The following is a 15,996-nucleotide window of genomic DNA, read 5'->3' on the forward strand; positions in this document are numbered from 1 at the left end:
CGCTGTGTTCTATCTATGCTTTATCGGACTTATTTATGCAACAACCCCTCTGAAGTGGGCACTTATTATGCCCGTTTCAGAGATGAGGAAGCCGAGGTTTAAGAGACAAAGTGACTTACCTGAAGTCACACTTTGTAAAATTTTCTATTAGAGCCCTTCTCAGAAATCAGGGTACCTCATAGGGCCAGTCGGAGGATTTCAAATATGTGTCTGTTAAATTTCCTTTCATTTTAATCTCCAAAGTTGCTAATGGTTTTAAAATGCACCTAGGATTTGTCTTCATCAGGTACGGGAAGGCACACAGACACAGAAATGATTGTCATGAAGGACGGAGTCGATACTCACAGACCCCTAGAAACAGGAGCCAGAGCACGTAGGCCCCAATGCGGGAGTGTGGGCATCACTCAGGAGGCAGAAGGGGTGATGGGAAAGAGCGGCAAGAAGCCTATATTGTGGTTTTTTGTGGGAAGGAATGGGCGAAGCATGGTAAATAGGCTGAACAAGTTGAGGATTAAATAGCTTGGATAATTTCAGTGGGCTCTGGGTTAGGACGGTGTCTCTAGCTGTCTGGCACCTGGCCCTGGGATGATTTCGGGCAAGGGGAGTATTGGCTTGATGTGTGAGCGTCTGATGAAGGAGATGGTTGGGGGTGTGGGTCCTGGATTGGTTGGTCAGCATATAAAACACATGTTCACAGGCAAGTTGCTTGCTATGTTTGAGGAGTTAGTGGCCCGGGGAAGGGCAGTCTCTTCAGAATCAGCAAGGCCTCGAGATAAATGGTGAATCTCTATGTTGTACACCACCTGAAACTAGTATTATTACATGTATGTTAAGTAACTGAAATTTAAATAAAAACTTTCAAAAAAGAAAAAAGAGATGTCAAAGAATCATAAACTATATAGGAAATAAACAAAAACCTGATTAATACACTAATCTTACTAGAAAACTAAAGACACACTGCTAGAAATGACTGCTTAGACTTCCTTATTGAAAATTTGGGCCCCCTCTGCCTTGGGGGTTTAGTAGCTTCTCTAGACTCCATCTACTCGATGCCAGTAGTGTGACCCCACACGCAAATGTGACAGTCAAGAATGTCTCCAGGCACTGCAAATGCCCCCAGAGGCGAAATCAGCCCGGGGTTGAGAACCAGCATTCCTGATGACTCAGTTTAATTTAGTCATGTTTTCACACAGCTCCTGTCATTATGGATCCTGAAAGCATTTATCATTCATATTTAAAATGATTGTTAATGGCAGAGAAATGGCCTAATTCTCCCCGGTCTCAGGAAGGAAAATGAAGTCACAAAGCACAGACTGCTGAGTGGCAAATTTGAGATGAGCTTTAGCAGGTGCTGTCTAAAAGAACAATCATGAACCCTTCATGAAATAGATTGGTCCAGGTGCCTCTCTGCCTTGGAAGGCAGAATAAAGACTTTCCCAAGCTGCTCTAGTTGTGCTTTGGTGAGGAGAGAAGGAAAGCAGGCCTGAAAACCTCTCCATGACTTCTCACCTGCCTAGCCTAGTGTAGGAAAGCTTATAGAACAAATAGGTAGCTCCATCTTTTTGTTCCTATTCTCTTATACAAGATAGCAAATAAATAGACAAGCTCTAAGGTGACTGACATCAATACTGGATGTAAAAACAAGGCAAGCCTCATCATGACCATTTGAGATTTGATACAATAGAATGAGCCAGATGTTCACAAATCGGAAAGCACATGCCAAAGGATCTGAAGTAAAACCTAGAGTCCCTTGTTTTCTCGGTACTCCTGTCTGTTGGAATCTGATTAGCAGAGACCAAGAAATTATGCAGGTAAAGTTTGAGAACCAAGCGGAAGCTTGAAAGAGAAAACCAAATGCAGGTAAGAACCAAGAGGGGCATATATTCATCTAGAGAAGAGCTACTTTTTGCACACAATGGAATGTTTTCATATCATATTAACCTTCTTTTCATATTGTCAATGACCACTAACTACTTCCTTCATTTCATGGAAAAGATTGTTATAACTGACCTAGAGACGAGGAAATTGAATTTAAAACATGTCAACGTCTTGCTGTTGAATTTTTGATTTACAGACATTTTGGATTCCTAGTTTATTAAGTCATGTCTCCCTCATAAATTGAGAAAAGTATTTGCTGAGAGATAGATGCTCATTAAAGAAGTATTTGTTGAATATGTGATTTGGGAATATAGTGCAGCACAATCCAGACTAGGTTCTACAAGATCGGAGAGAGTTTATATTCTAAAAGGGGAGGAGAGAAAAACTTGGACATAATTTGTTCTAGTGACAGAATTTATAAAACCTTTCTCACTCAACTTGCTCATGTGGTTCAACCAGCAAAGGTAGTTAATACCTTTGAATAAAATATCTGAACTTCATATTCATTAGGAAAATAAACCTCAAACCCAAGGCTTTTATAAATTCAGTTCTATGGGATGTATTGTTTCTGTAACTATTATACGTGCTATTGATGTTTCACAGAGCCCTAAAAGAAGGTAAACCTGAACTAATTAGAATAGTGATTAAAGAAAAAGTCTTTATTTTTATTACCAGTGATATATGCCCACTTCAAAATGGATTATTTAAGTATGCCGTATAGAGAGAAATGGTTCATTGATTTATGTATTTTGTTGCTGCACTTTTGTAAGCTTTATTTGGCATACTAAGGCAGTCACACCTTAAAGCTCTAAAATTTAGAGGATATATTTATTTCACATTGTGTGGAATGCATATAATTCTTAGGGGCTGCCCTGATTCTCTGGAGGATTAGGTACATTTTTATCCACATTGGTTTTTGGTTTAAACTGAATAGCTACCCTTTTTGTTTATCAGCTTAAAGTATTTATGTATTACAGAAAGCTGGAATTTTGTATATGGAAGGATTTACTAAAGTTTTGGGTTTTTGTTTCCTTGTCTTTTTTAATATTTGGGTTACTTAAACCCATCCTTTTCTAGAAAACAAAAAAAAAGTGTAGTAAAAGTGTGAACTTAATAAATACTCACATTACACTTAGTAAGTACACACACTTACTAGTACATGTAAATTTATTGAATATATCTTCAAAGTTAAATATTGAATTGCATGATGCAGGTAACAGATACAGTAATTTTGCTGAGAACTTTGGTGAATGGTGCAGTGAATTCATACTTTAACGTCCCCCTCTTTGGTTCCAAACAGAACAGTGACAGAAAAACTATATAAAATAAATTCATAGAGATGAAATGATATGAAGTATGAAACAGTGACCATGAGATATGGACCATGGAGTAGGGTTGAGGGGCTCCAACAGGCATTTGATGGGATTCCCAGAAGGAAAAAATGGAGAAGATGGTAGAGAAGAATTTTTGAGAAGCAATAGTTGAGAATTTTCCAGAAGTAAAAAAAATATGAGTTTTGAGATGAAAGTAATTGTGGTGTTACATCTCCAGTCCTGATCTAGCCTGTGTAAAAATAATTTAGAACTGAAACAGCAATATTCGAATACTGTGTTGGAGGGAACGTCAACACAAGGTTTAAAATTAATGGGTATTGTCTTTCAAGTGAAAAGCACTATAATAAATGCACTACCTTAATATTTATTATGGTGAATCTAAGGACAAAGGAGATTAAATATGACACATCATTTATTTTTTACCAACTCTGGAAAACAACAGGAAGTCATAATTTGAGATAATGTAATTGTATGAAGCTTCTCATTGCTTTCCAGAAACAATATAAATGCATTCTTTCAGTGATTCTGTTCACAATAATGGTGTGTACATGGTTCTCTTCTGAATTTTCATTGTTATTTTCTTTTATTTTACAGACTAAACAGGATCTAGTGAAACCTGGATCTGTCAAAAAAAAAAAAAGAATTCCAGTACTATGAATATAGGCCTTACTAATGAAGCCTGTATTTATAAATGTACAAGTCCATTTAATCTACTGCTTTGGGGCCATTTGTAATTACGAGGGCTTACAAAGAATGACCAGAGGCTGTCTGATCAAGGAATCTGGTGATTTTTCTCTAACACTATTAGCCATGAGGTGCCGAAAATAGGATTGTTTTCTGCCTATCATGGAGTTCTATTTTGATTTTTCTATCGCACGAGAGAAAGGACCCGTATTCTTAGAGGCCTTCATTTGTATTTTTGTCTTTCCCCTCATTGGCCTCCTCCTCTCATCTACTCCTGGGCTTTGCTAATATTACCTTCTTTAAACACCATCCATCCTTCAATATAAATTAACGAAGTCTGTTTTTCCCATCTCTAGCATTTCCTTGGCTAAACAACCTGTGCTTTTTTTTTTTTTTTTTTTGTATCTAAGAGAACTTGTGTCTTTTTATTTGAGAAATTAATACATCAATATTACTTCCCTTAGCTCTTGATATGCCAAAATAAGTCGAGGGATTGTGTGCTAGAAACTGTTGCAAATTTACAAACAATCTTAACTTCTGATGGCCTCTGTTCTGAAGGAATTTACAGTCTAATTGAGGACATTAATTCATTTGAAGAAAACTAGAGCTCCATGGCAGTATATGTGTCAGAGAAGTAGAGAAACAATGAACTGTTTCAATGTATTATCAAGTTTTTGTCCTAGTTAGTGTTTGTTGCATTGACATCTTAGTAATGATTTTATTGATTGGCTGATGCAGTTACGTAGGTGATCAGGGAAGGTACTTGGCACCTTTATCATAGTTTATACCTAATAGGAGCTGAAAAGAGAGACAGCAAAGGCAATAAACTGTTTTGCCCATAGGTGCTAAGATATTTTTTGTTGTGTTTCAATTTTTGCATAACTGCAGAGGATGGACAGTGGAGTTATTTACCAAGTTAAGCAAGCCGGGCTCAGGCACAAACATGTCGAGGTGGAGTTGACTTCCTGTTTTTCCTATACTGACACGGCTGAGCCAGAGCCCACCTCCTCCCACAGCGCCGATGTCAGCATATTCAGGAGGTGATTCATTTCTGTTGCCTGCATCATAATCAGCCTCAGCATTCTATCACATCATGCATCACTGTCAGACCCCCTGACTCCTTGATATCTTGGTCCCTGTGAGAAGCCTGGAGATCAAATCACACCTGATAGCTCAACTCAGAGCCAGAACACCCTGCCTCAGGAAGTAACCATGAGGGGCACTATTTTGTATGCTAACTTTATGCAACCTCTCTGACAGTCCGTGATCGTTTTGCGGTTTTCCAGGGGGCACCTTAATTCATTTGATGTTAATCACTTTGTTAGGTCCTGTAGCAGAATCAGGCAATTGTCAAGTGCTGCTCCTTCTCGCGTCCCCCACGGTAACTTCCAGTGCTGCCTGTCTCCTGCCATCACTGAGGCACGGGCTTTATTGGGCCCTGGTCACCTCATGGAGATGCCACTTTCCCCCAACGTCCCTGGGCCATGCAGTCCAACCCAAATGTGGCTGCAGAAGTGATTTTGACATTTGTCATCGATGCAAGGACTACCTCAGAAACCCTTTTAACTCAGTTATTCCTCAACTCTAGTCAGTACAAATAATCCCCCAAACCCACCCAAACAAGAATTCTTGAAGATAGTAACACATCTGTCAACTCAATCTATCCATAGAGTTTATTTCTTCCAGCCCCTACTCACAGGCTCTTTCTGTTCCTGCCGTGTTATCTTAGCCTTTCAATTCTGTACCATCAGATTTTTTTTTTTTTAATCAGTGAATTTTTTTTATTATGTTTTATTTGAATGGAGACCCCACTAAAAACAAATTTCCTCTAGGTGAGCTGAATATAAAGAATATGATTCCAAGCATCTCTTCCCAGCACAGTCTGCTCTGTAATACGCAGTTTTACCATCCATCATATGTTGAAAATGAAGCTACCGGCCCATTGTCAGTAGGGCATGGGCTCCGAGTTGCTGACGAATTTGAAAATAATTGATTGTTACATGTCCTCACCTGCTCCACCTGGGACTCACAATTTACAAATACAAGTCACTTGTCTGGGGTGAGAGCTTATATCATGATCTTAACTTCGGTCCCGTGCTCTACTTTCCCCAGCTGAGTTAACGGCCTTAGGCACACACTTGTAGTCAGTTGGTGGGCTCCTGGGTTATTGCAGCAAGAAGGGGTTCCGGAGGCAATTTGTTGCAATTCCCACAGTTTATAGATTAGCACGTGAGGCCACCCAGCCTTGTGAGTTTGTGTATTTAAAAATATTATTTTAGAAATTCTTTTCCAACTCTTTAGCTCTCCTTGACTTTGGAGTTCCCAAAGAGCATTTCCTGAAGCGTATTCAGAAGAAGACTCTGGAACTTGTAGAATATTCTTAACAAAAACAGAAACCCTGCCTTCCAGTTTTCATGTGTGCTCCATGAGGCATTTTGGAGAAGAAAAAAGAAAGAGGAAGGGCAAATTCATTGAGCGTCTATTAGGAGAGGCACACTCCATCGACCAGTGAGAAATAGCATTTGTTGAGGGCTTGTCAGGGGCCACGCAGTGTCCAGAGTACTCTGTGTGTAGATCATCTACCCACTTAATCCTCAAACAGCCCTGTGAAGGAAGAACTATTTTTACCAACCCCATTTTACAGATAAGGAAGTCACGGCCGAGTCACCCAGCTGGATTCACACCATCTTAACTAGAGGAAATCTCAGTGTTGCTCTGTGGAGTGGGTGTTATTTCTCCCAATTTACACATAAGGAAACTCAAGCTTATAGGGATTGTGTGGCAAAAGCTTGGGAGGTGAAAACATGGGGATATGAATTCCAATCTACCTCTTTTCCTTCTGCCATGTAATTCTACCATGCATCGATTGAAAAGTGATGACTTAAGACATTTCCACCCTGATCCAAAGGAGCCGAGTCCAAATCAATTTAGCAAATTAAGAGAAGGAGTAGATGCTTCTGCAATATACTTATTGTACGTCTGACTCTCCCTGCCTCCCTCCCTGTTGCAAAGGGGAGATAAGGCAGGTTTTAGCTGGGATATTAGGTCTGGTGAAGCCCTTCGGAGACAGTGCATGGATCTGACAGCATGGCACTCCTTCCCAGATGCCTAACGTAGCTTCCAGCACAGAGGCTGCTCAACAAGCATGTGGCAGATGAGATTGTAATACCAGCCTGGCATGTCACTGTCCCAAACTCTCCACAGTGGGTTGGATCTATCGCTTCGTCTGAATCATGAAAGAAATTTCCTGTGGGTCCTTATCTGGAGGAAGTCCTTCATCTGCTGGTGGTGGTGAATTTTAAGGCAGCGGTGCCATAGGATAGAATGAAAACAAAGCTTTCATCTGAATTCACTCAAGAAATACAGCTTCAGTGTGTGAATCCCAGCTCCAGCAGGGGGTTGAACAAACAGTCACAATATCACCGCGGTCTTACACTGAAGATGTGTAACTTGTCAGAGCAGTGAAATCTCTTATGAAATGTGTGTGAGGGTGATACTGTTCAGGCAGAAGGCTGGTCAACGGTACACTTCCCTGAAGACATCTTTCAATTACAGATGCATTGTAATTAGAGATGGGAAAAGACTGGATGTGGATCCACCACATGGACAGAGCCTGAGATTTTGCTTCATATCAAACACTTTCCAAAATCCAGCTTGTGTGATTTCTTGCAGGAGGCTTGTCTGTAATCATGTAATCCAAAGATCCCAACAATATCGTTTGAATTTTATCTTATTTCAGCTACTTTTTCCCAAGCAATATCTGTTCACTAATTTTAAAAAAGATTTTATTTATTTATTTGAGAGAGAGAGAGAGAGAGCGAACAGGGGGAGGAGCAGAGGGAGAAGGACAAGCAGACCCCATGCTGATTGCAGAGCCTGATGCAGGACTCGATCCCAGGACCCTGGGGTCATGACCTGAGTCGAAGTCAGATGCTTAACTGACTCTGTTCTCTAATTTTATTAACTCATCTTCCCACTTTATTTCCCAGAATTGGAGAATATTCTTCCCAGAAGGACCCCAAAAGATCATCTCATCTGTTACTTCTAATTGGAAAGTGAAACTGAGTCTCAGGGAGGCTGAATTAGGCTTTCACCTGCTTCTCAACCCATTGCCTAAATTAGGATGTTCACATTAGCCCTGATCTATACCTTTGCATTTTATATAACCAGTGTTTGCCATTTTATAGGTTGTGAATCTAAGTTGTTAGGCTTTATAATTCTGGTGCCAGAAAAATTCTTAATAGCTGAAACAGCTACAAGTGTTCACTGTTTACAGCTATTATATTTTGGTAAATAGAATTTGATCAGTACCAGATCTCATGGCATCGAAAAATGATTAGTGTCTTATAGGGTACAATTAAACTCAAAACAGTTTTTTTTTTATTCTTGCAAAGACATCCATAAAAAGTAACATTCTGAAAAGTCAACATTGACAATGTTCGACATTAGCTACAGATATTTGCTCTCGAGGGCATAGGGCTTTCTCTCATATTGCTAAAATTTTATGTTTCTTGGTAAAATATTCCACTCAGTGTTTTAGCGCTAAATGTATATTTATCCCGGATGATGAAACATTTATAGACTAGAAGCACAAAAGGAGTTTGCCAAAACACAGATACTCTGTTTTATTTTTAGTCATCGTGATGGACTGAATTGTGTCCCCCCCTCCCCGTCACATGTTGAAACCCTGACCCCCTAAATGACTGTATTTGGAAATAAATCTTTTTAGGAGATAACTTAAGTCAAATGAGTTTATATGGGTGGGGTCCTAATCCACAGGGCTGGTGGCTCTATAAGAAGAGGAATACACAGAGGAAAGGATATGAAGACACGGTAAGAAGATGCCATCTGCAAGCCAGAGGGAGCTCTCACCAGAAACAAACCTAACCAGCACCTTGATCTTGGACTTCCAGCCTCTAGAACTTGAAGAAAATAAATTTCTGTGGGTTAAGCGCCCCTCCCACCCCAAGTCCCTGGTATTCTGTGATACGGTTACCAAGTTCCCCTCTTTAAATCTGAGAACCTGATGACACTCAGGAGGGATGGAGTATAAGTCAAGATATGGGAAAGGTTTTGACTGAGGTCAGGATGGGTGGAAGAGGCCAGCCGCGCAGAGGCTTTCCTAACACTGCAGAGGGTATCAGAGGTGACAGCGTTTCATGGAACTAGCCCCAGATCTCCCTGATCCTTCAGCCCATTCCCTCCTCCCTATAGTTCCAGTGACAGCATTTCGTTTCCTTCCTTCCTGTTAATTCACACTTTTGAGATCTACAGGGAGTGGTATCAAAGCATCAAGACCCCCAAACTTCCATGTCACTGGTTATAAAACAGCCTAAAGCAGAAGTTATTTTCGTCCCATCAGAGATGTGGAAATTCTGTCATTTATCAGACCCATCACCTTACATCTGACTAAATCCACAAGCAAATCAGCATAGGGCAAGCAAAGTAAGTGTCTCCTTTTTGAATAGCTGGTATTTCCTCCTTCCCATGTAACTTAGGTCTAAGTTTCAAATTTGAAATTGAAGTTCCTTTTCACTCATATACAACTGTGTAGCAGCTATGAGTAAAAATAGGAAATGAACCAAATAAGGGCATATTTAGGAAATGTCTGATAGGGTTATGCCAACTCTTATAATGTCAAGTGGTTTTGATGAACAGTCTCAAGACCACTAATCATTTGGGTAAAATTCTTTAGCTTTTTGCTTCAGTTACTTCTGACTCCAAGAGCAATCTGACTTGACAGGTTTACTTCAATCTTTAGAGAAGCAGATACCAGGCAGGACTCAGCCTTGAAGGTAAAGGTCAACGTTGAGCGTCCAAAACCACCCAGTATCTTAAAATGAAATTTCTTATTGTTACATTTGGACACAGTTCAATAGAAGTGCCTAAACATTTTTGGTTTCTTCTTCAGAAGTTACAGATTAATGACAGTTGACAAGAAGTAAAGGTACAATATAACATCTTTATATAGCATGCACTTGGCTTTGTGGTTGTCAAAATGCAGCTGGCTTGGAAAACATAATTGTGTGGCCTGTTTTCTGCCCCCAAAATAATTTTTTTTTTAAGTTTTTACTTGGTTTAAAAAAAAAACACAACCTCTTTCTTATAAAAAATATGCCTGCACTCCAAGTCTTAATTACAAAAACAAAATAAAACAAAACCTCAAAAGGTTATTCAAGTTAAGTGCGGTATCGAGTAGGGTCCAGCTCTCTATCTTTGATGATGACAAAACCTATTTCACCAGTGACAGAGTGTCTCAAAGGCCGTCTATCTTTTGACTACAAAGAATGCTGAGGGTTATCTGTTTTAATATGTCAGCATCAAAGAGAAATTTGTTCTCTTGAGATGCTCCCACCACAAGGAGCAAACATTCAGAGCATGAAATGGATTTTGGCTTTGCGCCATATCCCAGGAAAGCCCACACTGGGTTCTGCTGAGTCTTCATTTAATTATGGCTGCTGTGGGCTCCCCTTGTGTTTCCAGAGCGGAGACTTAGTCACCCCCGAAATAAATACAGTTCTTTATGGGAGGACACTGAAATGGACTCTTGGCCACATTTCTCAGAACATGTGAGAAACATCTGGAATGACTTCTGAGATGTTGGGTGATTCAGAAGACATTGGAGGCTGTGCAGCGGGGGCGTCTCATAGATCTTATCGTCTCTTCCAAGTATTACAGTGAATTTTTTTTTTTTATTGTATTAGCTCATTTAATCCTCATGATAGACTATGGGTTACTTTATCACACCCATTTTGTAGATGAGGGAGCAGAGGATTTGTGAGTTAAGGATCCATCCCAAAGTTAACAAGGAACAATAATATGGACATACAAGCATAGCCGGACTCCCGTGACAGGGGAAGTCATTTGTTCAGATATGATACGTGATTCACAAAAATTGATTTTCTCAAGTGAAATCACAACTCACTCTTCTATGTGTTTCAGAACTGCAAGCACCTCCCATGCTTGTTATATCCTGGTTGAGCTGAATTATTCCTGTAATCAGAATCATGACCTTGGAATGTCTAGGCAATCTCTATGCCCAGAGAGCCTCTTGCTGGGGTCGGTGGGAGGAGAAGGCTTACGTAAGTTCTATGTATGAAAGGACTATGTGGGGAGGAGAGAAGGAAGCTGAAGATGACTGGAGTTTTCACTCCTTTACGGACTAGAGATTAGGTGCCCTTAATAGGGCATGGGGACAACAGCGCTTAGCACTCCCTGTTCAAAATGGAAAAAAAGTGGAAAAGAAGAAATTGGAAAGAAGAGGGCTTTAGAGGCCACATCTATAGGCCCTGTTTCTAGGGTTTGCCCTTGGGTGGGTGTATGTGTGTGGGAGAGTAGAGACACACACACACACACACACACACACACATTTATAAAGGTTGCCAGGAATGAAAGAGAAGACACTGTTAAATTTGGATTTCAGAGAAATACCAAATACTTAGTCTGTTCGTGTAATTCTGTCCCAGGTGTTGCAGGATACATACCTATACTGAGAAGTTACTCGTCTATCTGAAATTCAATTTTAACTGAGCATCCTATATTTTTATTTGATAAATCTGGCAACTCTAATATATATATCTGTATCCATATACATGTACATATATATACATATATATTTAAAATCTCTGTATCTACATGCACAATTATATATAACACTCCCTGACCCTGAAATGAGGTTAGCACCCCATTCTGTCTGTTGTGCTCCTGTTTATTCTATACTTCCCAGATATCAAAGTACTCACACTTGTGATATTATTTTCAATGTCTGCTCTACAATGACCATGACTCTTCCTGCTCCTGACTCAGAACCCAGCACAAAACATAATTGATGAACTAAGAATGCAGAATATATGTGAAAGCCCACACCCAGAATTTAGTCAATAGATCACCCTAACTCTAAAGGGCAGAAAGGCTCTGCACAATTGTGGACTAAAGCTTGAGTCAGCAATTGAAACTATCGAACAGATAAAGGGCCTGAATTTAAAGGCATGACAAAAATGATTACATTGACTTCCACATTTTTATCTCCCTGATTTCGAATAAGCATTTTAAATGATGTCCCCCCCCTCGGTACTGGGCTAGCCCCCTTGGGTAACAAGTGCTTGAGCACACTCGAGGTTTTCCTATACCCCCATCAACACCGAGAACCCTTCCCGGCATACCACATGATCACCCGGGTTAGACTGTCCTTCCTGCAGAACGCTCAGGAAGTCTCCCTTGGCCTTGGACTTCTGTGATCAAGAAAGCCATCTAGAAATTTTTATTTTTACCAAAAGCCTTCAAACGGGCAGCTAAAAAAGAGGCCAGAAATGGAAGCCTCCTCCCACTCCATATTACATTAGTGGCATTTTAAAATTACAACCTCGCCAGCTTCCTTAAGAAATACTACATTTTTCGTCTTTGGTGGCTGTGATCAAGTGACACTCACTTTGCACAGCTCCTGTGGTGACATGGCTTCATTCCAAAGGCCTCCTGTGTGGCGTTCGGGTCATTAGAAACGACACAAACTATTAGGAAAGAGTAGCTAAGCTGCTAACAAATCCTTCGAATCATGGTTTCCTTTCTGACTGTGGCAAAGAATAAAGATAATGGTTCTGGAGTTGAATAAAATAGGTTAAGTGGAAATATATATATATGAAGAGATCACGATGTCAGATACAGTTCTTGGAATGTTTTCCAGTAAAGCTCTTAGTCTAACTTTCTTGATCCCCCAAATTCGGGCTTTGTTTCTGGATTCCACAAGTTCCCTCAATGTACTAAAGTTTCATGTGTTTATAAATACAGGTTTCTTGGTGCAGCTCGATGTCTGTAATGGTTAATTTTTTTAAAAGCATTTTAAAAAAAGATTTTATTTATCTGAGAGAGAGGGAGAGAGAGAGAGTGAAAGAGAGCACAGAGGGAAGGGGAGGAGCAGACTCCCTGCTGAGCAGGGAGCCCAATGAGGGACTCGATCCCAGGACCCCGGGATCATGACCTGAGCTGAAGGCAGGTGCTTAACCGACTGAGCTGCCCAGGCGCTCCAATGTAATGGTTAATTTTTTAAAAAAGACTTTACTATTTATTTGAGAGAGAGAGAGCATATGTGAATGGTGGGGAGGGGCAGAGGGAGAGAGAGAAGCAGATTCCCAGCGGAGCAGGGAGCCTGATGTGGGGCTTGATCCCAGGACCCCAGGATTATGACCTGAGCCAAAGACAGACACTTGAGCCACCCAGGGGCCCCCTGTAATGGTTAATTTTATGTGTCAACTTGATTGAGCTGAGGGATGCCTAGATAGCTAATAAAATATTATTTCTGGGTGCTTCTGTGAGGGTGTCTCTGGAAGAGATTAACATTTGACTCAGTAGACTGAGTAATGAGATTCACCCTCTACAAAATGGGTGGGCATCATCCAACCCTTTGGGGGCCTGCATAGAACAAACAAGCAGAGGAAGGGATAATTCTCTCTCTTCTTGAGCTAGGTTATCCATTTTCTCCTGTTCTTGAACATCAGAGTTCCTGGTTCTCAGGCCTTTGGAGTCTGGCCTCAGATTGGCAGTTGCACCAACATGCCCCCTAGTGCTTAGGTGATTGGCCTTGGATTGAATTATACCACCATCTTTCATGGTCCTCCAGCTTATAGATGGCAGATCATGAGACTTCTCAGCCTCCATAACTACATGAACCAATGCTTATAGTGTATCTCCTTTCATATGTATCTCTCTCTATATACTATTAGTTCTGTTTCTCTAGGAAACCGTGACTAATACAAGGTCCTATACTGAATCTTCAGTTTCTTGAACATCTCTATTATGGACCTGCATCTACAAATAGGGCTTACACTTCAACTTCAACCCCTGCCATGAAAACTGGCTGCCCAGCAGTTGGCAGCACTGGAGCGCATGACTGATCTCTGTGCACCAGCCATCACTCCCTCTTGGTTGCCCAGACACACAAGGTCGTTTGGCCTGGGCCCCACAATGGCTAAGGCAGGCTCTTCATGTGCACACATCATTCAGGCACAGCACCCCAACATATCTTGACATCACTAACATTTAGCCTGCTTGCTGTGAGCTCGTCGTAGGATGTGAAACACAGGCCCATATTTTCCTGGCACTTTGACTAATCTTTAGGGGGAAATCTGGCTTATGTGGGAGGTGATTGACTATGTGGTACCCTTTCCCCAGAGCTAGTACTAAACCCAGACCCCAGATGTGCTCTTGGCTTTCCATCTTTCCGATGACATATAAAAATGAGGAGCCACACACTCTGGGCTATTACAGATCCCATGGCACTGTTAGTAAGACCAGAGGCTTTACCTTTAATACGTGGCAAAAAGTCAACATGGCGAGTGAAGTTCCAACTGCTCAAAATCCTTTGATACTTTATAGATTGCTCCATTATTTGCCCCAAAGATTGACGAGTATGTGGTGGTGGCCATTGATCTGTTAGCTTATTTTTTTTCCAGAGGTGGCTGCATTTCAGCAGGGGATTTTAGCAACCTCTGTGCAAAATATTGTAGCCTGTTGAAGTAAACAAATGCTACATAAAATATGTTATTTGAGGCTCAAGTGGGCATTTTCTTGTGAACAAATTTATTTCTTATAAAATATATAAAACTGTGGATTGTGAGGGGTGAAGGTAGGAGCAAAATAGGAGGATAGATTTAATTTTGTGCTAAATAGATGTCTTCTAATTAAGTTACAAGAGGATATTTTTTGGGGCGCCTGGGTGGCTCAGTTGGTTAAGCGACTGCCTTCGGCTCAGGTCATGATCCTGGAGTCCCTGGATCGAGTCCCGCATTGGGCTCCCTGCTCGGCAGGGAGTCTGCTTCTCCCTCTGACCCTCCCCCTTCTCATGTACTCGCTCTCTCTCATTCTCTCTCTCAAATAAATAAATAAAAATCTTAAAAAAAAAAAAAAAAAAGAGGATATTTTTTCATATTGATCCAGCACGCAAACTTGTGTTCATAGGAACATAATTTTTGGGTTTGTTTCCTCCATACCTTCCATAGGGATTCTATCTGTTTCATCAGATCCCCTCGGAGATGAGATGCAGCATTTCCATCACCGAAAAGGAACTTTCCTTGGGGAGCTCTGCCGCCTGCCCCAGCCATCAACAGAGGAGGCAGGAAAGTCTGGGGCTGGGAGGACTGGATTTATATAAATGGAAAGATAAGTCTCAATTTCTTTGCTTCCTTCAACCTTGCCTCTCCTTCCCCCCCTCCCCCCAGCTTATGGTGTTTCTTGTTCCTTGCTTTAATCTAAGCTTCATCCAAACGATGACAGATTGGAAAAAGAGGCCATTTCGAGGCCATCACTCGCTCTCCTGATTCATCGCAGTATGGGTCTGCCATCCCGGCTCTCTGAAGAGCCTCCTCAGTCCCTATTTCAGTTCATTCCACACATTGCCAACACCTCCCCCTGCAACTAGACACTGGTTCAAGACATTTAAAGGTCAGTGATCTCTGAGCCACACTTAGCAAGCCCGTGCTGCCCACACTCCCACAAAATACCAAAGAGCTTGTCACAAACTCTCATGAAATACCAAGTAGATTTACATTTATCCTTAACACAAGCAATCCTCATCTAGGTTTTCCAGGATCAATTCATTTCTTATAAAATGCTCAAGTCCCTTCTCATGGATGCAACTTTATACATGTGTGCAAATCATGAGACGGCCCTCGTGTGCCAAGCCCAAAGTCCAGTCGGACTGCTTCATAATTGCATCGTAAGGGAAGTTTCTTTGTTTGTTTCTTTGGGAAATAATTTCAAACTCACAGAAAAGTTCCAAAAATGGTACAAGGAACACTTGTAGACTCTTTACTCAGATTCATCTATTGTTAACATTCTGCCTCTTTAACAGTTCTTCTCTCTCTCTGTCTTATATATGAGAGAGACTAGATATACATGGATACCTTATATGAATATATACAACTTATGCTATTTGACAATAGCATTTGAGAATACATATTGGTGAGAATGTATACACATTAATACTTCTGTGCTACTATATGTAACTTCTACTATTTGAGGATAAGTTGCACATATTGTGACCCCTCGGTCTGTAATACTTCAATGTGTATTTTGTAAGAATAAAGATACACCCACCAGTGCAGTTACC

The 15,996-nt window shown here is 40.8% G+C and overlaps 1 protein-coding gene and 1 long non-coding RNA gene across 3 annotated transcripts in view; one reads left to right on the forward strand and one right to left on the reverse strand.

The window, feature by feature from the left end:
- Positions 1–15,086, forward strand: part of LOC144381462 (uncharacterized) — a 29,652-nt gene extending 14,566 nt beyond the window's left edge. The window contains exon 3 of the long non-coding RNA XR_013446702.1: positions 14,888–15,086. This is a non-coding gene — a long non-coding RNA (uncharacterized LOC144381462). The remainder of the gene's footprint in view (positions 1–14,887) is intronic.
- Positions 1–15,996, reverse strand: part of GPC6 (glypican 6) — a 1,066,736-nt gene that overhangs the window by 176,451 nt on the left and 874,289 nt on the right. The window lies entirely within an intron of this gene.

The sequence above is a fragment of the Halichoerus grypus genome, chromosome 4, assembly GCF_964656455.1.
Source record: "Halichoerus grypus chromosome 4, mHalGry1.hap1.1, whole genome shotgun sequence".
In the NCBI taxonomy this organism is placed as follows: domain Eukaryota; kingdom Metazoa; phylum Chordata; class Mammalia; order Carnivora; family Phocidae; genus Halichoerus; species Halichoerus grypus.